The following is a 24292-nucleotide window of genomic DNA, read 5'->3' on the forward strand; positions in this document are numbered from 1 at the left end:
TGTTGTAAGTTTCCACTTGGCTTTTAAATAAATCAATCAGTTTATACATTCTGCACTATGGGAGATTCTTCTTTATCCCCTGTAAATATCCGCTAGGAATGAACGTCCGTATGGACTAAGCCGGAGCCACCATCTAATATACAATACCTGGAGAGGGCCATCTACCATCACAACATCTTGGAAAGGTCTCCAGCTATACCCATCGCCACTGCTTTTCACTATCCAGTGACACACCAGCGATTTTATTGAAGAGCACTTATTGAAGCACTGTCTGCACTTTGTTTTATCATAGACTTTATTTATCTTCACTTCATGAACTATTGCAGCACCACTATTTGTTGTGTCAACAGTGTGATAAAGAGAGATTATACGGATTATTGCTACATTCATCTATATAAATTACATGTGTCTCATTGATATATTGCATATGCATAGGAATTTTATTATTGATATTTATATATATATATTTTTTTTTTTTGCACTGAAATCATCTTATGTGCACAGATTCATATTTGTATTTTGCACAGCGCCATGAGCGTTCATTGGTATAGATTTATTTGAACACAAGCTCATATTTGCACCTAGCAATTTTGCACAGCATCTTTAGCGTTTTTTTTGCACAGTCGCATTTTTTAGCAATTTTTGCACAGATTATCGCACAGTGCTAAATCATCTACATTTATTTATAGTATGAGCGTTCATTGGCATTGATTTATTTGAGCACAAGCTCATATTTGCACTTAGCAATTTTGCACAGCATCTTTAGCGGTTTTTTTGCACAGTCGCATTTTATAGCAATTTTTGCACAGATTATCGCACAGTGCTAAATTATCTATATTTATAATATTAAGTTGCGTTGATCACTTATTTATTTTATACCAATTTAGTGCACTCATACACTTTAGATCTAGCTGCCATTTATCAGAGTACTATATTATACATTCACTTTGATAGAGCAAAGGACCTTACTTACATGTGTTCACAGATCTTACTGGACAAATATCCACGTCTCCACAGTAGAATAGAGAGATCCAAATACCCTTACCTGTCCTATCTGTCTTTGAAACAGGAATAAACAATAATCGTATCCCTGTCTCAGAGACCATAACATGCTGTTTTAGCAGACCAGAAACAGATTTTTTTTTTTTGGTACTAATTCTGATATTTGAAGGGCGCCAAAGAAAGCTAAAACAAAAGCAGTATTAAATAGCACAACCTCGAACTCTGAAGAACATACCAAGGTAGTAGTTATACACAACTTTATTAGTAACGGAATCTAAATAGGTCTCCTATCGTCAGGGAAAGAATGACTCTTCTTATATCCTTTAAGAGCCTGGTGAATGGAAAAGAATGCTGTACATGGAGATAAGTTTCTTAACTTAAAGAAAAATGATACCCCCACCAAGATTTTGGTAATGTGACTATAAGATAGCTCTGACTGCATTAAAGTGCATAGGAACATTTGAATATCTGTTTCAGAAGGAGAATCAAATTGTATGTCAAGTTCTTTAGCAAAGTTGGTCCACTTGTGCCATGCAGCTGATTATTCAGCACATTTACTATCCGCAACAGAATGTCTGATTGAATTTGCTAGAACTTCTAAATTAGGCTCAACAGATGTTCTGGACACGCGTGACCTTCCTTGTTCACATTGGGCAAAAGTTGACGGAATCTGCATACCTGCAATCAAGACAAGGCATCTGCAATTTGATATTCTTTTCCTAGAACATGTCTGGCTTTTAGCCAAATGTTAAATCTTAAGCAAAGAATTACTAAGTATCTAAGCAGTTTGACCCCAAATATGGATTTAGCTGACAAGCAATTCACAGCATATATAACTACTTTTTTATCAGACTTAATCAGGATCCTTTTATTGGCAAATTGCTCACCCCATATTTCTAGAGCTACTACTAAAGGGAATACTTCCAATACTACTATGCTTTTGGTGGCTTTAATTGTCACCCATCTATCTGGCCACTTACCACAGCACCAGTGAGTCTCCCAAATCGCTGGGAATCCGCAAGAACCTGCAGCATCTGTATATAATTTAAGGTCTGATGAAAACACAAATTTCTCCTGAAAAAATGATCAACCATTGTATATATCAAAGAATTTCATCCAAACTAACGGGTCCTCTTTGAGGTCAGCTGTCAATCTGATATGCAAAAAAGGAGATTTCAGGCTGGACATAGCTAAATATAGGCGACAAGAGAATATCCTGCCAACAGTCATGATTTTTCTCGCGAATGCCAATAGTCCTAATAATGATTGTAGTTCCTTTAATAAAACTTTTTTTTTTTTTTTGCCAACAGACCAATAAATCTTAATTTTGTCAATTTGTGACACAGTTAACTGAAATTCAAATAACTCGGTATCTATTTTTGTACCTAAGAATTCTATAGATGAGGATGGAAGAACGGTTTTCTCACTAGCTAGTGGAATACCAAAATGCTGGGTGAATGCACTAAACAGTTGTAGCATCAAGAAACAAAGTGGGAAATGAGCCGGGCCGATGAATAAGAAGTTATTAAGGTAGTGTAATATACCTTCATAACCTGCTTCAAAAAATACCACCCATTGAAAACATTAAGCAAATTTCTCTAAATAGGCAGCGGATATAGAACATCCCATAGAGAAGCACATATCAAAATAATAATTGCCCTCAAAATACATACCTAGGGAATTGAATACTGGATCAATAGGTAGTAGCCTAAAAACAGACTTTATGTCTGATTTAGCAAGCAGTATACCTTTCCCAAATTTCCTGATCTGCTGAATGGCATCCTCAAACATGCAATAAGAGACAGAGGACATGCTCAGTGCTGTGTCTTGGCCTAGGCCGACAAGGCCTGGGCCTAGGGCGGCACTTTGGGGGGTGGCAAAAAAGCCACTCCCCCCCACCTCCTACTAAAAGAAAAAGGCCCTCCCCTCCTCCCGAGTCAGCTCATTCACTGTTGTGGCTGCTGGCTTCAGCGTTCAGAGAGTGTCTCTCTCGTGAAGCATAGAACATGACAGTTCCCCCTCCCCTCTGCACAGACAGGAGAGCAGAGAAAAAGTGAGCTGGTCAGCTTCTCCAGGTGCACATGGAATCACATCAGGACAGATCGGATTGTGGCTTCAGCAGATGGACCTAGTTACATAGTGTATATCTTTGAGGGGGTGAGAGTAAAATACCGATCCTCACAATCTGTCTCTCCAAACCTCATGCCACTTATCTGTGCTCCAGCTTTCCAACTTTCTCCTATCCCCTGTTATCTGAAATACAACTCTGGTAATTAACCCTCAGTGTCCTTGCTATGAGAGGACTGTGCTTCTTTTCGCTGCTACAATGAACTTATGTACACTGCTGCTTCCCTAAATGGTTAACTCTTTACATCTCAATATCTGCAAGCTAGTGCTTCTGGTATAAATGCTATTTAAAAACACCTTAGTGTCTGCTTGTTTATATTGGTAACCTTTCATAGCTACCTGTATGTTAATGCTGCCTTCTGACAGATAAAGGAAAGTGTAATTGCTCATTATAGATCAGTCTGGATTTTAGTGTCCATCCTGCTGTCTACATTTAAGACTGACAGATATTTTTTTTACTTTTTCTGTGTTTTTTTACCTACACATGTCTCTATTCGGAGTGAACAGCGCAGTTTGCTGAAAAGGCCAATGATTCTGCCTCCTTTTGATCTATCCAATCTCTGTTGTGTCTGCTTCATCGGCTGCGTCCATACTCCACCCTCTGATGCGCACAAAGACACACTTTCTGTCTGTATTTTAAAGCAGAAAAAAGTGGAACTTCTGTTTATCCATACCCCCCCAGGTGCCACATTTGGCACCTTTCAGGGGGGGAGGGTGGAACAGGTACCTGTTTTTGACAGGAACCTGGCCCCACTTCTGGGAGATGGGGCTGTGGCCCTGTCTCTCAGAAGTTTGGCCCCCTCCTCCTTCCTACGCCACCAGGCCAATTAGAAAGCGCAGCGTACTTCACGCATGCACAGTAGGGAACCAGCTGTGAAGCCAAAAGGCTTCACTGCCGGGTTCCCTTAACAGTAATGGCGGTGGATGCACCCAACAGCCAATCCGAAGATCGGCTGGGGTGCTGACATCACTGGCTCCCTGGACAGGTAAGTGCACTGGTGAGGCTGCTTTGATGGGCACTGGTGAAGCTGCATTGATGGGCACTGGTGGGGCTGCACTGATGGGCTCTGGTGAGGCTACACTGATGGGCACTGGTGAAACTGCACTAATGGGCACTGGTGAGGCTGCATTGATGGGCACTGGTGAAGCTGCATTGATGGGAACTGATCAGGCTGCACTGACAGGCATTGGTGAGGCTGCTTTGATGGGCAATGGTGGGGCTGCTTTGATGGGCATTGGTGAGGCTGCGCTGAAGGGCACTGGTGAGGCTGCGCTGAAGGGCACTGGTGAGGCTGCGCTGAAGGGCACTGGTGAGGCTGCACTGAGGGGCGCTGATCAGGCTGCATTGATGGGCACTTATGAAGCTGCACTTGGTACCCACATTTAATGTACAGAGAGGAAAAGGTGGAGCCTAAAGAGGAAGGGGTGTGGTTTTACAGATGACAGGGTGGGTCTTAAACAGGAAGAAGTGTGTCATTGGCAGGAAGGGGTGTGTCATATTTACATTAAGGGGTGCATGAGTTTAGTCAGGCCTAGGGCAGAACAAACCTAAATACACCACTGGACATGCTAGCTTCAATTTCATCATTTAAAAAGGTTCCTTTTGGGAATAATAGGTGGTGTATTAGGCAAAAAGAATTTGGCTCCTTCTTAAATATGATCCTTAAAGGAAATATTCTAAAATTTACAAAAGGAGGGGGGGTAGATGAATGGACCAGCTATTCTACCTTCTTTGATTTCTTTATATAATTTGTCCTTAACTATTAGTGTGTAATTAGCCACCAACTTTAAATTGTTAACCAATTTGCACCCCTCACCCTGAAATACTGGCATAGGGAAACCTTTGGAGAAAACTTCAGTTAAAAACTTGGCTGTCTCCTGGTCTGGATATATTTCCAACCATCGCTGCATGCTTGTTAATTTCACTGGTGTGTATGCTTTTTGTAGAGTTATCTCTCTGTGGGCCTTGAAAATTGGTATTCCTTTTGAAACACCTGAGTTAAGGGTGGGTTCCTGAACATTGTGAGCATTCATGCTTGTATTTACAAGAACCCCCCATTTACACTGGTTCTCATTGTAAACAAAGCATTATCCTCTTTTATACGGGGACACAGTAGATTGGGGCTGCTGCCTAGTATATCCTGTTTTCTTTGGCAATATCATATTAAGCCACAACCCAACATCTTTATTACCCCATTTAATGATGGATATATTGATAACTTTTGTCTAAAGGATTTATCATACTGGAACCATCCTGGTCCTCCAAAACTCTTATAGGCCTCTAGTACATGTTCCATATGTTGAAAAAGCCCACTGCAATACTTGTGGTGTTTTCCACCTAACACACTAGCGTATATAGCGAATGCCTGTAACCAGTTATGGAAAGATCTCACCACTGGCTTTCTCCTATCATCCTTTTTTTATCTGATTTTGTTGTCAGATCTGTTGATATACTCGTTAACAGAAGGGAGTAAAGCCAAAATGTCCACAAATTGACCATTCCAAATTTTGTTTTTAATCTGAGGAGAGAGGTAATACCCTACCGGTGACATTTCACATGGCAATGTTTCCTTTAAACATGCCTCAGGAACTGATGAGCTAGTCATATTACGTTTGACCAGTAATGAAGTCTTAGGATTACCATTAGCCATTGGGGAAGAAACACTATTACTATTGCATACATTTTGCATATTAACAGTATTCTTGTCTCATTAGACCATACATTTAGATAATTACTATTATCATTTACTGGTGTATTAATACTATCAGCCCATTTTTGGACTCCATAATGTTGCTAAGTGCATGTGATAACTCACCTAGACCACCAGGTGGCGGCGGAGCATTGATTTAAACTGAAGCAGCATTTGCTGCTCTCTATTGCCTCCAGTGGACTCCATCGGGATGTCTTGAACATTCACACAGACTTGAGCTTCTTGCTGTGTTACTAAAGCGCTGGGCGGAGCTAGCCTATCCAAGCCTCCTACAGCTGACACCGCCTCTGCCTTTCTCCTTGATGCCACTCTTCTCGCCTGCCCACCTCTGCTTTTGGGTGGCGATGGGGACAAAATCCTCCTCTTCTTCTTGTCCCTAAGGCTGGCTCATGTTAGTAGCCACTTCTTCCGTCAGCGCCATGCTGGCATCTTCTAGCTCCGGGTTAGTGAACAGTCGTGTCGGCGGGCCTTGCTGGTGTTGTCTGCGCTGTTGCGGGCTTCTTGTAGCTGGTCTGCCTCTACCCTGGGAACTTCCCAGCGTGTGCTTGGTTCCCTGCACCGATTGTTCTTCTATTGTTTCTCCTAAGCCAGTCTTCCCCGCCGCTGTTCTGGGGTATTTTATAGTCAGGTCAGTAGCAACCCCTAAAGTATTATAGCTCTACTGAGGGAGCTTGTTGCACCGACACTGACTGACTGACACTGGCGGGAAGATTCCTGTGAGTGGGCCAATGCCCCTTTTCCAGAACATTCCAAGGGGTCACATGACATTCTGGGAAATTCCCTCATGTCATGTGACCTTGTTTTTCCCATCCCAAATCCCTTTAAAACTTCTTAAAGGGACCTTACCCTTTTATAATATATATATGTTTTTTTTTTATTAGCCAGGGAGCGGCCGCAAGACCATGCTGTCAGGCTCAAAGCCTTAAGCCTTCTTAGTCCATTGTTGTTTTAAATGACTATTTCCTACTGTTGTCCTTTCTCTATGGCTCTCTCTCTCTGTTACTCAACATCAGATAAAATGCATTCCTGTGCATCTTCCAGCACAAGTTGTAGATGGTGTGCTAAAATAATTAAACAGACTCTTCCATGTCAATTTGTAGGGTAATGGCAGGATTAGCTGTAGAGGAGGAGGCAGAAGAGGGTGCATTTGCAGCTATTGATGAAAATGTGTAGCTCTGCACCTGGAGGAAGGAGGATGAGGAAGGTTTGGTTATCCACTCCATGACCTCTTCCACATGCTCTGGTTGTGTTGCATGCCCACTGCCAGAAAGAAAAGCACGCTTTGCCTCTCAAAAGGTATGGCTCAAGCACACCGCTACTAGCTGAATGTGAATAATCTTTGCCTCTACCTTAAGGCCTCCCAGTCATGATAATTATACAGGATTGCCAAACTAACAGCTAAGGAAATATAGGGACAGAGCATGTGGTGATTTGGTGCACTAAACTGTACTGTACTGCACCATGTGGTGATGTGCTGCAAACAAAGAGCAGTTTTGCCTGTGTCAGCAACAAGTTCACGTTACTGACGCCATGAAAAAAAAATAAAAGATGGTAGCAAAATTATATTGAAAGAAAATAAACCTTCCTTAAATACAAATAAATCCTATCAGAAAAAGTATTTAAAGTGGAAGTAAAGTTGTTTTTTAATTAAATGGCTGACAGGCAGGGTATTTATGAAGACAGAAGAGACCCTATTCATCTCTGCCATAAATGCATCCTTCTGCCTGTCAACTGTCATGTTCACTGAGCCGCGCATACGCAGCTCAGCAAACATTTACAGCCCCGATCGGCCCCCAATCTGTGCCGCGGCGATGTGATCCCTGTGCACATACACGGGAGTGGCGTCATCGTGGCCTGGCCTATCAAGTAGCAGAAGGCACGGGACCCGGAAGGATGACTGGGTGAAGATGGAAGCTCCGCGGGCCCGCCGAATCGGTCCTAGCACTGTGCTGGAGGACACCATATGATAGGTAAGTCTGCCATAATATTCTAATATTCTGTGCATACTAGTACATTATGGAATACCCACCTAGGAATTATGGAATTATGGAATACCCACCTTAAAAATAAAAAAAGACCCCAATAACAAAAAAATCCAGGATGGCAGCAGCTAAACAGTAGCAGTAGTTGTGGCTGTCACACACAAAAAGGTCTTAAAAAGGACTATTGGGTTTTTGCATTATGAACACAAAGGGTGGGACATAGTAATATGTTACCCACTACAATGCAATTCACAATGGAGGGGTAGTACACTACACACTATGTAGCTTACCGCACTGCAATTAATTGTACTGCATCACAATACACTGTAGATTGTAGAGCGCTATCTCGTGTTATGCTAGCGCTCCTATTCTATATGGTAGCGCTCTTATTCTGATCACACATTTAAAGACACACGCACTTTGGGAGCAGGAACCCACTTAGTTAATGTTCACATATTTATTCATTTGTCAGCTTACCTTTATTTAAAGTCACTCATTTAGCGCAGGAATTCACAGGTGTGTTACACGCATCCACTTACTCATCCATCACTGTAGATTGTAAGCTTAGTGTAAATTGTTGACGCTACATATCTGTAATAAATCAAATACATCATTAGATAAAGCACTGAAATGTACAGTAAAGCTTTGCATTTAGCCATATAAAGCAGTAATTATCTCTCCCTGAAAACACTGGGGTTGATTTACTAAAACTGGAGAGTGCAAAATCTGGTGCAGAGATGGATGGTAGCCAATCAGCTTCTAACTTTAGCTTGTTCAATTAAGCTTTGTGAAAAAAAAGCCTTGAAGCTGATTGGTTTCTGTGTAGAGCTGCACCAGATTTTGCACTCTCCAGTTTTAGTAAATAAACCAGAATCTGTCAGCTGTCTCATTCTCCAAACACTGACAAAAGGCTGCTGGGAACCCTGACCCTAAGGAGAAATGTGGCACATTTGAAAGCCTCCATGATTAGCCTTCTACATCACCTGACCAAAGGTTAGAAAATACATGACTGATAATTGGTTGCTATGGTGGAGAACGGTTGCATTTGAACCCAAAGCTCATTCCTAGTGATTATTGACTTTTATAAGTCTCTATGGCCTTAGATTCATGAACACATTTTCATGACCATTTGGCTTTTCATTGTTTTAAAGAGAAATACTGTATGAATATGAATTCATCAATAAGAGACGTTCTTTCCTCAAAAACAGCAAAAACAAAAACAACCTATTTCATTTAACATGTTGTACAAGAAAAAAGACCACATATAGATTACATTTTTGCACCATAGTCAGATTTGTCCTAATGTATATTTGTCCACATCTGTTGAGCACTAACCTATTTATATTTGTAAAACAAACCCATATTTATATGATTATGTGCTTTATTAAATTGTAACTCCGCAAAAAAACTATAGAAAATAAAAAATAATAATAACATAGTATATACTTTGTACAGTTGCTACACAAACCATATTGTAATTTAATGTTACTAAAATTACGTCTCCTCAGTCTGCAGCTGTATTTGTTCTGTAATACTCATTGCAATATGGCTACCTGGAGGTGTTCTGTACTGTTGGTACACAGAATGCCTGTGTACTAACAGTACAGGATAACAGGGGTAAAATGAAATGCTGGGCCTGGTGTGGTTATACTGTGAGTCTGCTTAGGGCAGACCAGACTGGGCTTCTTGGTCACCCTGTGCCCCTAATAGACACAGGGACACTTACACATAGGAGGGGCCTGGGGTGCTGAACAAGGAGTTTCCCAACCTCTCTAAGGTAAGCTGGGTTCCACAAGTCCCCCGCCCAAAGTGACTTCCGTCACAGTAATGTTCTCTATGAGCTCTCTTTCCCTCTTACTTTTGTTTGTTTGGAATGAGCAGCAAAGGTTAATTGCGGTCATGTCCACTACTCTGTGCACACTATAAATCCTATAGTCCAGAGTCCCTAATTCATCCTGGAAGCAAATAATAGGGGTTGGCTACACTTCTACATACCGTGGACCATGGAGAATGAACATCTAACAGGAAGTCAGATCCCAGCAGCAAAATATTTGAATTTGAAGATTTGGAGGATGCTGAGGGCAATAGAAGGAACATTTTTGAGTTAAGAACTCATGGTTGAATTGAATAGTTGGTTCAATTCATGGTTGAATTAAACGGAGTTTAGTGCCACTGTAGAGGTACACTTACCCTGTAAGCCCTAGGTGAAATAATGTAGGTACACAAACACAGTTAGGTGTCCACATCATACTTTTGTCACAGCGACCAGCTGATCTCTACAAAAAACAGCGCTCAAACAGTGAAAACCATCAGAACCCTTTGTATTTCAAACATGATCTGACTAAAGTGTAAAAGTAAATGTAGAACAACTGTGCTGGCAAAAATTCCCCCTTCAGGGAAATCATTGAGCCTCAAGAGGTTATTTTTTTTTTAAATGAGAACATGACTACAGGCAAAACTCAAAATTCAGCCACAAATAGGTCACAACAATAGCAGAATAATTGTGGTTGCATTTTGCTTTTGCATACATTGTGACTTGTTGAAACTGCAAAGGTATGTGTATCAGGCAATGCTAGATATTTCAGACTATGTTTTCTAGCTAGAAATAAATATATCCAAATCAAAACAGGTAATAGAAACTGAATTTTAAAGAGTGTTTTAACCCAACCACTAAAATCTACAACCACTAAAATCTACACTGCAACATGTTAAAGCTGAACTCTAGCCTTACCTTCAGCCTTGTGCAGACTCCTCTCCTTAACTAACTGGATTTCTGTTCTTTCAATATCAGCATCACATTCCTCCAGGCTGACAACCACCTATTAAGTCATTTTAATATTTGCATAACTCATTCCAAGAGCCCGCCTGTTGCATGAACCAAGACTTGATAGGATAACCTAGGCAGGGTGCTGTGAGGTTTTCAGGAAGCTAAATACAGCAGTACCCTACCATTCCCCCACACCAGCTATGATCTGCTTTCATTGCACAGCGAAGCACAGAGTGACATCACTTGGTCTAAAATAGGGTATGTAATTGAAACAAAAAAGTTTTATTTCACACTTTCATTAGCATGTTAATGGGGTGGGGAGGGGGTGCAAGAAAGGTAAAAAATAAATTGATTAAACTTCTGCCTGTCAGAAACCATGAATCAGACTGAGACAGAAGTACAGTTAAATCTCACTTGTTTAATAATATTAATAAAAGGTAAACAGAGTTAACATAGTCAAAACATGTGACAATTAATGTGTGTGAATGCGCTACTTATATATCTACACCACTCACAGTTTCATATTCCTTGTTCAAATATTATGTCATAAAAAATTTTTCAATAGCAATCCCATGTGTGCCAATTTAAAGAAAAAATACAAAAAAACAAAAAGAATCAAAAACTTATATATAAACCAAACCATAAATCAAATTATCTGACATGTGCACATTACATCACAAAGTCCCAGAATTCAAAAAAACTTCTATCAATTGTTGTGATAGTATTCTTAACGTGCTCCTGTGTATCTTCTATTTTCACATGTGACTTAGTGACACACCACCACCATGTAGATTGGCCACTCACCAGATGCTTCTTAAATGGTGCGCCATTGGTTCATTCATGGGATAACCACTCCACCTTAGTATCACTCCTCACCGGCTATGCTTTAATTTTCCTCATGTAAAGTATATGGACAAATGATCATTGCGCAATGCGTTTAAAACTTTTATTAAATAAAATCCAAAGAAAGTGTACACTCACATTTAAAAGTGCCCTCGAGCCGGCACTAAGCTATTCCAGCAGTTAAGGACGGGTGTTGAACGATCGCGTGGTCCGCCTGTGTGTAATTGTGTGACCTCCGCGCTCGGCTTGCGCTCCACCCCTCGTTCTCATTAGTGTTTCCGCCCGCTACGGACGTTTCCGCTCACCTGGTCCAAAGAAATCTCCCAACAACCTCTACGTGTTTCGCATCACTGTATGCGTCATCAGGAAGCTGCCGTGTGATTGGTGCGTGTTCTATTTATACTCAGTATAACCGGAAGTATGTTTACCGCCATCTTAACTAAGGGATTCTTTGCCCAATTTCTATGTACTAACTTCCTTTCTCACATCGCCATTTTGACTAAGGGATTTAGCCCACTTTCCGTGTTCTAGGCACATATACCCCGTTTCCATTACTACAACTTTCCTTACTTACTTTATTGGTCCTAGATTAAATGTTTGAATATGTTTTTGTTCCGGGATGTGACCCATCTATATCTGCTGGAGAGGCTTTCACAATATTCTAAACTATTTATGTCATCCTTCCTGTTCCGCAACTTCTTCTAGCTTGCAGACAATATGGAACAGCAAAAACAACAAACAAACCCTATTCAGTACACCCATTTGTTCTAAATCATGTTTGTATTTTGCACCCCTATATATCAAGATCAATATTCATTGAAAAATTAGGGAATTTAGACAATATATAAAATAATAAAATTAATATATGAGAAATAAAAATGAAAAAATAAAATAAAAATAAAAATAAAAAATAAAATAAAAAAAATAATAAAAAATAAAATAAAAATAAAAAAATGAAAAAAATGAAAATGAAAAAAATGAAAAAATGAAAAAAATGAAAAAGATGAAACAAATGAAAAAATGAAAAAATGAAAAAATAATAAAAAATAAAATAAAAAAATATAATAAAAAAATAATAAAAAATATAAATAAAAAAATATAAATAAAAATGTATGCAATAAAATAAAAAAATATAAAAAAATGAATAAAAATGAAATGAAAAAATGAAAATAAAAATAAAATGAAAATAAATATAAAAATAAACTTAAAAATAAAATAAAATAAAAATAAAATAAAAATAAAAATAAAAGTAAAAATAAAAATAAAAATAAAAATTATAATAAAAATAAAAATAAAATTAAAATTGAAATAAAAAATGAAAAATGAATGATGTTAATAATCTTCCAAAAAACAATTGATGTCGAGTTCCACATTCAACCCCAATGGCCTCATCGTGTCCATTTTGAATATCCAATGTGTTTCATTCCTTGACACCTCTCTTTTCATATTGGTGTTCCTTCAGTTTTTCTCTATTCTATATATTCCATAGAACCTCAGATGTTGGGGTTTCTTCCATGTACATCCCTAAAATGCTTAGATACACTATGATGTTTGAATCCTTTTTTGATATTTCTAACGTGTTCACCTATTCTTACTGACAGGGCTCTGGTGGTTCTGCCTACGTACTGTAGCCCACAATTGCACTCCAGTACGTAGGTGACATGTGTGCTACAGCATGTTATCAATTTCTCTATTGTGTATGTTTGTGCATTGGTATTTGACACAAAGTTCGTCATCTTTCTATCCTTTTTGTTGGTTGATCTACAAGCCTTACATTTCCCACATCTGAAGAAACCCTTCTGGCTAAAAAATGTTGACATAGTTTTAGGGGGATCTGGCACATTTTTTACTATCTTATCACGGATCCTTCTAGCTCGTCTGTATACAAATGTTGTTTTTTTTGGTAATACCTTACTTAGTTGTGGGTCATTACTGATTATAGGCCAATGTTTTTTTATAATATTCTCTAATACTTTATATTGTTTATTGAATCCTGTTATGAATGGTATTTTGTTACTCTGGCTATGATTTTTAGTTTTGTTTTTTAGAATCAGTTCCCTATCCATATTGGCTACCTTCAGGCGTGTTTCCTCCAGTGCATTTCTTTTATAGCCCTTGTCCATAAATCTCTCTATCAGGATGTCAGTCTGTTGAAAATAATCTTCTATCAAGTCACAGTTCCGTCATATCCTGATAAACTGGCTCTTGGGAATGGCCTTTTTCCACTGAGGATGATGACAACTCCCCATCGGTATGTACCCATTCCGATCCGTTTCTTTAAAATGTGTTCTAGTCCCAAGTTTATTCTGATTTTTGAATATTTCTAAATTCAAAAAATTTATTTTTTGTTGATTTATTGTAGCTGTGAATTTAATATCATACTGATTATAGCCAATATGTTGGATAAACTGTTCCAACTGTTCTTGGCTTCCCTTCCACACTATCAAAATATCATCGATGTAGCGTTTGTATAACAGCAAGTGTGGCCAGCATCTCCCGAAGATTTCTTCCTCCTCCCACTTACTCAGGAAGATGTTGGCCACACTCGGTGCATACTTGTTGCCCATTCCCACCCCTTTAATTTGTCTGTAGTAATTATGGTCATGCCAGAAAAAGTTGTTTCCCATAGCCATTCTTAGTCCCTCCAGGATAAACCTTCTTTGTTTCAATTTTAAGTCTGATAAATTCTTCATTCCCCATGCTACAGCTGCCAGGGCGTCTGTTTGTTTTATGTTAGTGTACAACGACTCCACATCCAGTGTTACCAGTAGTGTAGAGTCGTCCACCTGTATATCTTTTAAATTGTTGATTACATCTTTGCTGTCTTTAAGAAATGCCTTGCCCTCTCCTGCTATTGGCTGGAGGAATATATCCAAATATTCCCCTAATCTAGAATAAACAGATTCAATGCCACTGATTATGGGCCTCCCTGGTGGTTTGGTTTTGTGTTTATGAATTTTTGGGACCTGGTATATTACTGGTATTCTCGGTGCCTCTGTCAAAAAATATCTACCCTCTTTTTTATTAATAATTTTATCTGCTATGCCCTTGTTTAAATACTCTTTCAATTTCTTTTTAAGTTCTCTATTAGGATTCTTTTTTAGGGGTTGGTATGTACTACTGTTTTTTACTAATCTTTCCAACTCTGCGTAGTAGTCCTGTTTGGTTAGGACCACTACCCCTCCCCCTTTGTCTGCTGGTCTGATTACTATGTTTTTCCTTTTTTCCAATTTTTTCAGACCTTGCCATATTCTATCTTTATTGCACTTTTCCGGTTTGATACTGTCACGGGCATGGCCAGAGCGGAGGCTGTTGGAGAGGACTGTGTGCAAGCCTGTTGCCCACCGATTATGGGCCCTAGCATTTGAGGTGAATGAGAAATCCAGTCTGAACTGTATTAATCGGACTCAGTCATGTATATATTGTATGGGGACTCCTTACTGTATATTTGTGTCCCTGAAGAGGGAGGGGGGATTCCTCCAGCAGCCCCCTGCTGATAAGACTGATTCATTCTGCTGGGACACATCCTGTGAGGAGATGCTGGTGTTATCAACATGTGTTTATGTTAATTGAGAGAGCTGATCACATTAGCCACCAGCCCTGGCTAATAGACGAATGGTCTAGGCTGAGGAGGGGGGAGATTGTTGTTTGTATTGTTAATTGTATTAATGTGTGAAGCTCGGTGCCCACAAGACTGTCATCTGGTCTGGGTACATTTTGTAGTAAATTAGGTCATGTTAATTAGGTTAGCTTTGAGTCATCCCTGCTGTATAAAGGTCTGTGAGATCTCAAAATAAAGGCAGTTTTGATGTACTCCAAGACTGGTGTTGTCTAGTTCTTGGGGGTTCCTATAGCCAGATCCATTGGACTCGTGTTCCAGAACTTAGGAAGCGGTATACTGACGGAAGCAATCAAGCGGAGTGTGGGGCGTTCCGTGACATTGGTGGCAAGCAGCGGGAAAGCTTCCTGAAGTCTGAAGTCTGGGACATCCAAACCTCCAACTGGATCCAAGATCAGCATAGCAGACTTCAGTCACCCCAGCGGAGATATGGACCTGGCATCAGAATTCCCGGGGCTGCTGCGGATCATCCTTTCAACGTACACCAGGACTGTGTCTGAGGATGAATACCTGGAGCTCAGGCAGCTGATTCGGGTGGAGCTCTGGATCGCAGCCCTCCGTCTCGCTGGTATAAAACAGGGCAAGTGCTTTCCAACCCAAGAGCAACGGGCCAGTGACCAACGGGCATTGCGGATGGCATTCCTGGGAGAGCAGCCCCAGGAGCAATGGGTGACTGAGTTGGACAGGTTGGTCCAGCAGGAGATAGAGCTGGACAATCGATATCGGGCTCTGCAATGGCACGCAGAGGAGGGATATTTAGGGGAGACAACAGAATGCTCTCCGGAGGGATATGACTTTGGCGGCCCTGGATTGCTGTGGGAGAACCTTACAGATCTTTTTATGTTTGGCGATGAAGGGGAACCTGACTTTGAGGACATGAGAGACTATAGAGAGTCTATGCTCGGTCTTGCAGGGGTCTCAGAGCTCAAACCTGATCTGGACCATTTGCTAAGGAAGGAGCAGCATCTGGAAAGGGCATACAGGAAACTGCTAGAACAAGTTCAGCAGCATGCCAGAGAATCGGCAGTGGAAAATCCGGAGATTGCCGTCCCCAAACCTGAAGTGCTGACAACAGGGCAGAGCTCTGCTAACCTCTGTCCAGAAATGATAACATCTTCTGGGTTCCATGGACAGGAGATGGTGAACCCCTATTCCCCGACATCAGTTGCAGAGACATGGGATTTGATAGACTTTTCTGCTGAGGAAGAACAACCTGATGAGCCTCCAGCAGAAGAGCTGCTATCAGGGCCAAAGTTCACTGTGTTCTGCCCAGCACCAACAGTGGCTTCGGCCTTCCTGAGAGAAGAGGTAGTCGGCCTTTCTCCCACAACACTGACAGGGACATGTGATTTTCTGCCAGCAGCATCTATGGAGTTAAAACAAACTTCTCCAGCTGAAGATCTGGTAACTGAACAGAGGGTCCAAGACCTCTGTCCCACACTTTTACCACTTCCAGAGACTGGGGATTTAATAGACATTTCTGTAGAGGAGGAACCACCTAGCAAACCCCCAGCAGAAGTGCTGGCAACCGGACACAGGGTCCAAGACCTCTGCCCCACACCTGCAGCAATTGTGGAGGCTCAGGGTGAGAAGATGGCAATCACTTCCCAGCAGCAGATACAGGGGGAGAAGGGAGAGGAGGTGTGTGTTGTCCCTCCCCAACAGTTGGCCAGGGTGGAGGGAGTGGGCTTTCCTCCCCAGCAAAGATCCGTGTACCTGGGAGACAGTACCATCGACATGTCGTCCCAGCAGCCAGATGAGGGAATGGAAAAGGAAGCAGCCGGCTCACCTCCCCAATGGCAGCTACACAGTTTGGGAGTGGAGGAAGCCAGCTGCCTGCCCCAACAGTTAGCCGGAGCAGAGGATGCGGAGTCCCCAGCAGAAGTGCTGGCAACAGGGCAGAGTGCTACCAACCTCTGCCCAGCACCGGCAACAACTACAGAGTTCCAGGGAGGCGGGGCAGTCGGCCTCCCTCTCCAACAGTTAGCCGGAACAGATGGTGTGGGGTTTCCAGCAGAAGGGCTGGCAACAGGGCCGAGGACTGCTGGACTCTGCCCTCAACTAACAGAGGATGGATTTCCTGTGAAGGTGGATGGAACTTCCGTCTCCACCTGTATACCCCAGGGATGCTGGGCAGTGGGCCCAGATCCCCAACAGCATGACAGAGTGAGCCCAGTCACCCTGTCTTCTCTCCAGCGGCAGATATGTTCTCTGAGAGAGGCAGAGGATGGCTGGGTGAGTAATGCACTGTTTGGGATAATTTGTTTGGGGGACTGTGTGGGTACAGGCAGTAGAGGACTGGAGCTGTGGACTAACTTCGGAGTCAACCCGTCTGGGGTCTCCTCCTGTGTTAGTCTCCTGCCGAAAGGGGAGAAATGTCACGGGCATGGCCAGAGCGGAGGCTGTTGGAGAGGACTGTGTGCAAGCCTGTTGCCCACCGATTATGGGCCCTAGCATTTGAGGTGAATGAGAAATCCAGTCTGAACTGTATTAATCGGACTCAGTCATGTATATATTGTATGGGGACTCCTTACTGTATATTTGTGTCCCTGAAGAGGAAGGGGGGATTCCTCCAGCAGCCCCCTGCTGATAAGACTGATTCATTCTGCTGGGACACATCCTGTGAGGAGATGCTGGTGTTATCAACATGTGTTTATGTTAATTGAGAGAGCTGATCACATTAGCCACCAGCCCTGGCTAATAGACGAATGGTCTAGGCTGAGGAGGGGGGAGATTGTTGTTTGTATTGTTAATTGTATTAATGTGTGAAGCTCGGTGCCCACAAGACTGTCATCTGGTCTGGGTACATTTTGTAGTAAATTAGGTCATGTTAATTAGGTTAGCTTTGAGTCATCCCTGCTGTATAAAGGTCTGTGAGATCTCAAAATAAAGGCAGTTCTGATGTACTCCAAGACTGGTGTTGTCTAGTTCTTGGGGGTTCCTATAGCCAGATCCATTGGACTCGTGTTCCAGAACTTAGGAAACGGTATACTGACGGAAGCACTCAAGCGGAGTGTGGGGCGTTCCGTGACAGATACTTCTCATTTCCTTCTCTACTATCCTTTTGAACACTTCTATATGTTGGTTAGTGTTAGATTTGGGGTTGAATGTGGACCTGTTCCTCAACTGACTTTGTTTGTACCCTGTATCATTAGATTGTTGTTGGGGTTCTCCCTTTTCCAAAAAATACTTCTTTAAATTTAATTTTCTAATGAACTTCTGCAAGTCAATAAATGCTTCAAACTGGTTGAAAGTTGCGCTAGGTGCATATTTGATTCCACTATCTAGTACCAATAGTTCTTCCTGGGTGTATACTATATCCGTTAAATTAAAAATTCCCTCCCCTAATTTTCCCTTTTTCTTTTTGCCTCCCCCTCTACAGCCTCTTTTTCTTGTTGGTTTATACTTCCTCCAGCTTCCTGGGGGCCCCTGCTCCAGCCCCCTCTGCTGGTCTGGAATACTGTCATGGATGGTTTGTAGGGTTCCCTCCAATCCCGCCATTCCCCCTGCCACATGTGTGGACCATAATTTTGGTTGTAATTGTAATAGCCCCTACCCCTACCTCTATACCCCCCTCTCCAGGGTCTGGGGTACTGTCCCATTGGTGGTTGATAAGGAGGTGCATTTGTAATGTTATTCCCTTGCTCGGGTTTCTGAATATTCACTTTTTTCTGGTTGTTACTTGAGGTATGTGCTGGCGTCCTGGTGTATCTTCTTGTTGGGTTGGCGATTGGGGTGCCTGGTGTTCTACTATTTCTTGTGTCTGCAACCACATCCCTAATATCCATCTCTTCATCCAGGGATGTGTTTGCAGAATTGGTTGTTGTTTCCTCTTCCTGCCACCTGTACACTTTCCCCTCCAAATAATTCTTTTTATCCCTTTGGTATTTCTTAACCTTTTTATTCTTTACTTCGTTGTCCAATTTAATTAAAAATTCTTGTAATTTAGCCGCTCTAGTTTTATATTCATTCGTCTCTACATGTGGTACCATGTTATCTCTAATGTTACTAATGGTGGATTCTATCTTTTTTAGTTTGATTCTCCTTCTTTCAATTATGGTGTCTAATAGTTTATTTTCACAGCTATTAAAAAAATCAAACCAAGTTCTTGATAGATTTTCATCCATTAACCCATCGTTGGGGCCTAAATCCCATCTGAGCCTTCTCGGGGTGATTTTGGCTTCTCTATACTGATCTAATGTGTTAATATCCCACCATATTCTGATTTGTCTGTCCATTGCATTTTTTAAGTGTTTAAAACTTTGTTCCAAATTAAGTGCCGTGGTGTTATCATAACTCTGGAATAGTTCACCCAAGTCTAGCTTGCGGTTTGCCAGAAATGAGAAAACCTCCATGTTGTGCTGCCCGTGAAAAAAATTATATATAAAATATAAAATAAATTAATATGTGTGAGTCACCGGCGCAAAACCTCTATTCGCTCAATTACCTCTATACACCATAACAAAGTTTCTGCATTCAAGAAAACCATTCATTCGAATGGACTAAATGTGACAATTAATGTGTGTGAATGCGCTACTTATATATCTACACCACTCACAGTTTCATATTCCTTGTTCAAATATTATGTCATAAAAAATGTTTCAATAGCAATCCCATGTGTACAAATTTAAAGAAAAAATACAAAAAAACAAAAAGAATCAAAAACTTATATATAAACCAAACCATAAATCAAATTATCTGACATGTGCACATTACATCACAAAGTCCCAGAATTCAAAAAACTTCTATCAATTGTTGTGATAGTATTCTTAACGTGCTCCTGTGTATCTTCTATTTTCACATGTGACTTAGTGACACACCACCACCATGTAGATTGGCCACTCACCAAATGCTTCTTAAATGGTGCGCCTTCGGTTCATTCATGGGATAACCACTCCACCTTAGTATCACTCCTCACCGGCTATGCTTTAATTTTCCTCATGTAAAGTATATGGACAAATGATCATTGCGCAATGCGTTTAAAACTTTTATTAAATAAAATCCAAAGAAAGTGTACACTCACATTTAAAAGTGCCCTCGAGCCGGCACTAAGCTATTCCAGCAGTTAAGGACGGGTGTTGAACGATCGCGTGGTCCGCCTGTGTGTAATTGTGTGACCTCCACGCTCGGCTTGCGCTCCACCCCTCGTTCTCGTTAGTGTTTCCGCCCGCTACGGACGTTTCTGCTCACCTGGTCCAAAGAAATGTCCCAGCAGCCTCTACGCGTTTCGCATCACTGTATGCGTCATCAGGAAGCTGCCGTGTGATTGGTGCGTATTCTATTTATACTCCGTATAACCGGAAGTATGTTTACCGCCATCTTAACTAAGGGATTCTTTGCCCAATTTCTATGTACTAACTTCCTTTCTCACATCGCCATTTTGACTAAGGGATTTAGCCCACTTTCCATGTTCTAGGCACATATACCCCGTTTCCATTACTACAACTTTCCTTACTTACTTTATTGGTCCTAGATTAAATGTTTGAATATGTTTTTGTTCCGGGATGTGACCCATCTATATCTGCTGGAGAGGCTTTCACAATATTCTAAACTATTTATGTCATCCTTCCTGTTCCGCAACTTCTTCTAGCTTGCAGACAATATGGAACAGCAAAAACAACAAACAAACCCTATTCAGTACACCCATTTGTTCTAAATCATGTTTGTATTTTGCACCCCTATATATCAAGATCAATATTCATTGAAAAATTAGGGAACTTAGACAATATATAAAATAATAAAATTAATATATGAGAAATGAAAATGAAAAAATAAAATAAAAATAAAAATAAAAGAACCACCAGAGCCCTGTCAGTAAGAATAGGTGAACACGTTAGAAATATCAAAAAAGGATTCAAACATCATAGTGTATCTAAGCATTTTAGGGATGTACATGGAAGAAACCCCCAACATCTGAAGTTCTATGGAATATATAGAATAAAGAAAAACTGGAGGAACACCAATATGAAAAGAGAGGTGTCAAGGAATGAAACACATTGGATATTCAAAATGGACACGATGAGGCCATTGGGGTTGAATGTGGAACTCGACGTCAATTGTTTTTTGGAAGATTATTAACATCATTCTTTCATTTTTCATTTTTTATTTCAATTTTAATATTATTTTTATTTTTATTATAATTTTTATTTTTATTTTATTTTTATTTTTATTTTTATTTTATTTTTATGTTTATTTTTATTTTTATATTTATTTTCATTTTATTTTTATTTTTATTTTATTTTCATTTTTTCATTTCATTTTTATTCATTTTTTTATATTTTTTTATTTTATTGTATACATTTTTATTTATATTTTTTTATTTTTATTTATATTTTTTATTATTTTTTTATTATTTTTTTTATTATTTTTTATTATTTTTTCATTTTTTCATTTTTTCATTTGTTTCATCTTTTTCATTTTTTTTCATTTTTTTCATTATCATTTTTTTCATTTTTTTATTTTTATTTTATTTTTTATTATTTTTTTATTTTATTTTTTATTTTTGTTTTTATTTTATTTTTACATTTTCATTTCTCATATATTAATTTTATTATTTTAAATATTGTCTAAATTCCCTAATTTTTCAATGAATATTGATCTTGATATATAGGGGTGCAAAATACAAACATGATTTAGAACAAATGGATGTACTGAATAGGGTTTGTTTGTTGTTTTTGCTGTTCCATATTGTCTGCAAGCTAGAAGAAGTTGCGGAACAGGAAGGATGACATAAATAGTTTAGAATATTGTGAAAGCCTCTCCAGCAGATATAGATGGGTCACATCCCGGAACAAAAACATATTCAAACATTTAATCTAGGACCAATAAAGTAAGTAAGGAAAGTTGTAGTAATGGAAACGGGGTATATGTGCCTAGAACACGGAAAGTGGGCTAAATCCCTTAGTCAAAATGGCGATGTGAGAAAGGAAGTTAGTACATAGAAATTGGGCAAAGAATCCCTTAGTTAAGATGGCGGTAAACATACTTCCGGTTATACGGAGTATAAATAGAACACGCACCAATCACACGGCAGCTTCCTGATGACGCATACAGTGATGCGAAACGCGTAGAGGCTGCTGGGAGATTTCTTTGGACCAGGTGAGCGGAAACGTCCGTAGCGGGCGGAAACACTAACGAGAACGAGGGGCGGAGCGCATGCCGAGCGCGGAGGTCACACAATTACACACAGACGGACCACGCGATCGTTCAACACCCGTCCTTAACTGCTGGAATAGCTTAGTGCCGGCTGGAGGGCACTTTTAAATGTGAGTGTACACTTTCTTTGGATTTTATTTAATAAAAGTTTTAAACGCATTGCGCAATGATCATTTGTCCATATACTTTACATGAGGAAAATTAAAGCATAGCCGGTGAGGAGTGATACTAAGGTGGAGTGGTTATCCCATGAATGAACCAAAGGCGCACCATTTAAGAAGCATCTGGTGAGTGTCCAATCTACATGGTGGTGGTGTGTCACTAAGTCACATGTGAAAATAGAAGATACACAGGAGCACGTTAAGAATACTATCACAACAATTGATAGAAGTTTTTTGAATTCTGGGACTTTGTGATGTAATGTGCACATGTCAGATAATTTGATTTATGGTTTGGTTTATATATAAGTTTTTGATTCTTTTTGTTTTTTTGTATTTTTTCTTTAAATTTGTACACATGGGATTGCTATTGAAACATTTTTTATGACATAATATTTGAACAAGGAATATGAAACTGTGAGTGGTGTAGATATATAAGTAGCGCATTCACACACATTAATTGTCACATTTAGTCCATTTGAATGAATGGTTTTCTTGAATGCAGCAACTTTGTTATGGTGTATAGAGGTAATTGAGCGAATAGAGGTTTTGCGCCGGTGACTCACACATATTAATAGTCAAAACATAGCCAGAGTTCAGGAACCGGAACAGATAGTCAGACAAGAACCAAAAGAAGAGCACACACCGCTCCAGGCAAATCTTCAGGTGCAAATGGATGACAGGTGCAGACCCCGGCTAACCACCGTCCAATACGAATAAAATGAAAAAATGCTCGCACTCTGAATTTCCAAAAAACTTGCTTGATGTACCTTTATTGTCACAAGTGTATCAGACAAACACAGGACAAGCAGTTAAAACTTATACTTATATAACTGCTTGTCCTGTGTTTGTCTGATACACTTGTGACAATAAAGCTACATCAAGCAAGTTTTTTGGAAATTCAGAGTGCAACCATTTCTTCATTTTATTCTGATAGTCAGACAAGCCAAAATGTCAGGGAGCCAGAGATGAGTGTAGTAGAAAAGCAAGCAGGATCTGCAGCCAGAAGGAATGTCAGCGAAGCCAGTCTTTAACAGGAACACAGGAGAGCATCTCTAGAGATATGACCAAGACGAAGGAAGAGATCATTTGGGCTGGATGGCTTAAGTAGGCAGAACTGACAAGCAGGATATCATCAACAGGTGAGTCACTGTGGAGAGATAGGAGCTGGCAAATAGTCGACAGCTGAGTGGTCAGCTCAGAGAAAGAAGGGCTGAGCCCAGCCCTGACAGTACCCCCTCCTCAATGACCCCTCCCCCTCAGAGGACCACCAGGCTTGAGTGGAAAATGTCTATGAAAAGCACGGAGGAGGACAGGGGCATGTACGTCCAAGGATGAGACCCAAGAGCGTTCCTCCTTTCCAATGCACCAGGTACTGTAATTGCCCATGGAACCTACGGGAGTCAACAATGGACTGTACTTCAAACTCCTCATGGTTCTCAACCTGTACAGGGTGAGGACCAGGCACAGAGGTGGTAAAGCGGTTGCAGACCAAAGGTTTTAATAAGAAGATATGAAATAAATTTGAGATACGCATATTAGAAGGAAGGTCTAATGCATAAGCCACTGGGTTAATCCTGTGAAGAATACGGAAAGGCCCAAAAAACCAAGGTGTGAACTTCAGAGAGGGAACACGAAGTTGGAGGTTGTGAGATGACAGCCAGACCCTGTCTCCAACCTGGTAGGAAGGCGCAGGCAGGCGTCTGCGGTCAGCATTGAGTCTGTACCTATCATTAGCATGTTGCAAAGCCTCCTAGACTTGTGCTCAAGTGGAACGAAGACCACGGAGATGTTCCTCTAATGCAGGAATACTCTGCGGAACAAATGAGTCAGGCAACATGGAAGTTTGGAAACCATAGTTCACCATAAACGGGGACAATTGGGAAGCAGAATTCATTGCACTATTGTGAACAAACTCCGCCCACGGT

General features: G+C 40.5%; 1 long non-coding RNA gene across 1 annotated transcript in view; it reads right to left on the reverse strand.

The window, feature by feature from the left end:
* Positions 1 to 250: 250 nt before the first annotated feature.
* Positions 251 to 24292, reverse strand: part of LOC141140129 (uncharacterized) — a 28450-nt gene continuing 4408 nt past the window's right edge. Inside the window, exons 4-5 of the long non-coding RNA XR_012243899.1 lie at positions 8300 to 8413; positions 251 to 1680 (exon numbers count right to left, since the gene is read on the reverse strand). This is a non-coding gene — a long non-coding RNA (uncharacterized lncRNA). The remainder of the gene's footprint in view (positions 1681 to 8299; positions 8414 to 24292) is intronic.

Source organism: Aquarana catesbeiana, linkage group LG04 (assembly GCF_042186555.1).
Source record: "Aquarana catesbeiana isolate 2022-GZ linkage group LG04, ASM4218655v1, whole genome shotgun sequence".
Classification (NCBI taxonomy): domain Eukaryota; kingdom Metazoa; phylum Chordata; class Amphibia; order Anura; family Ranidae; genus Aquarana; species Aquarana catesbeiana.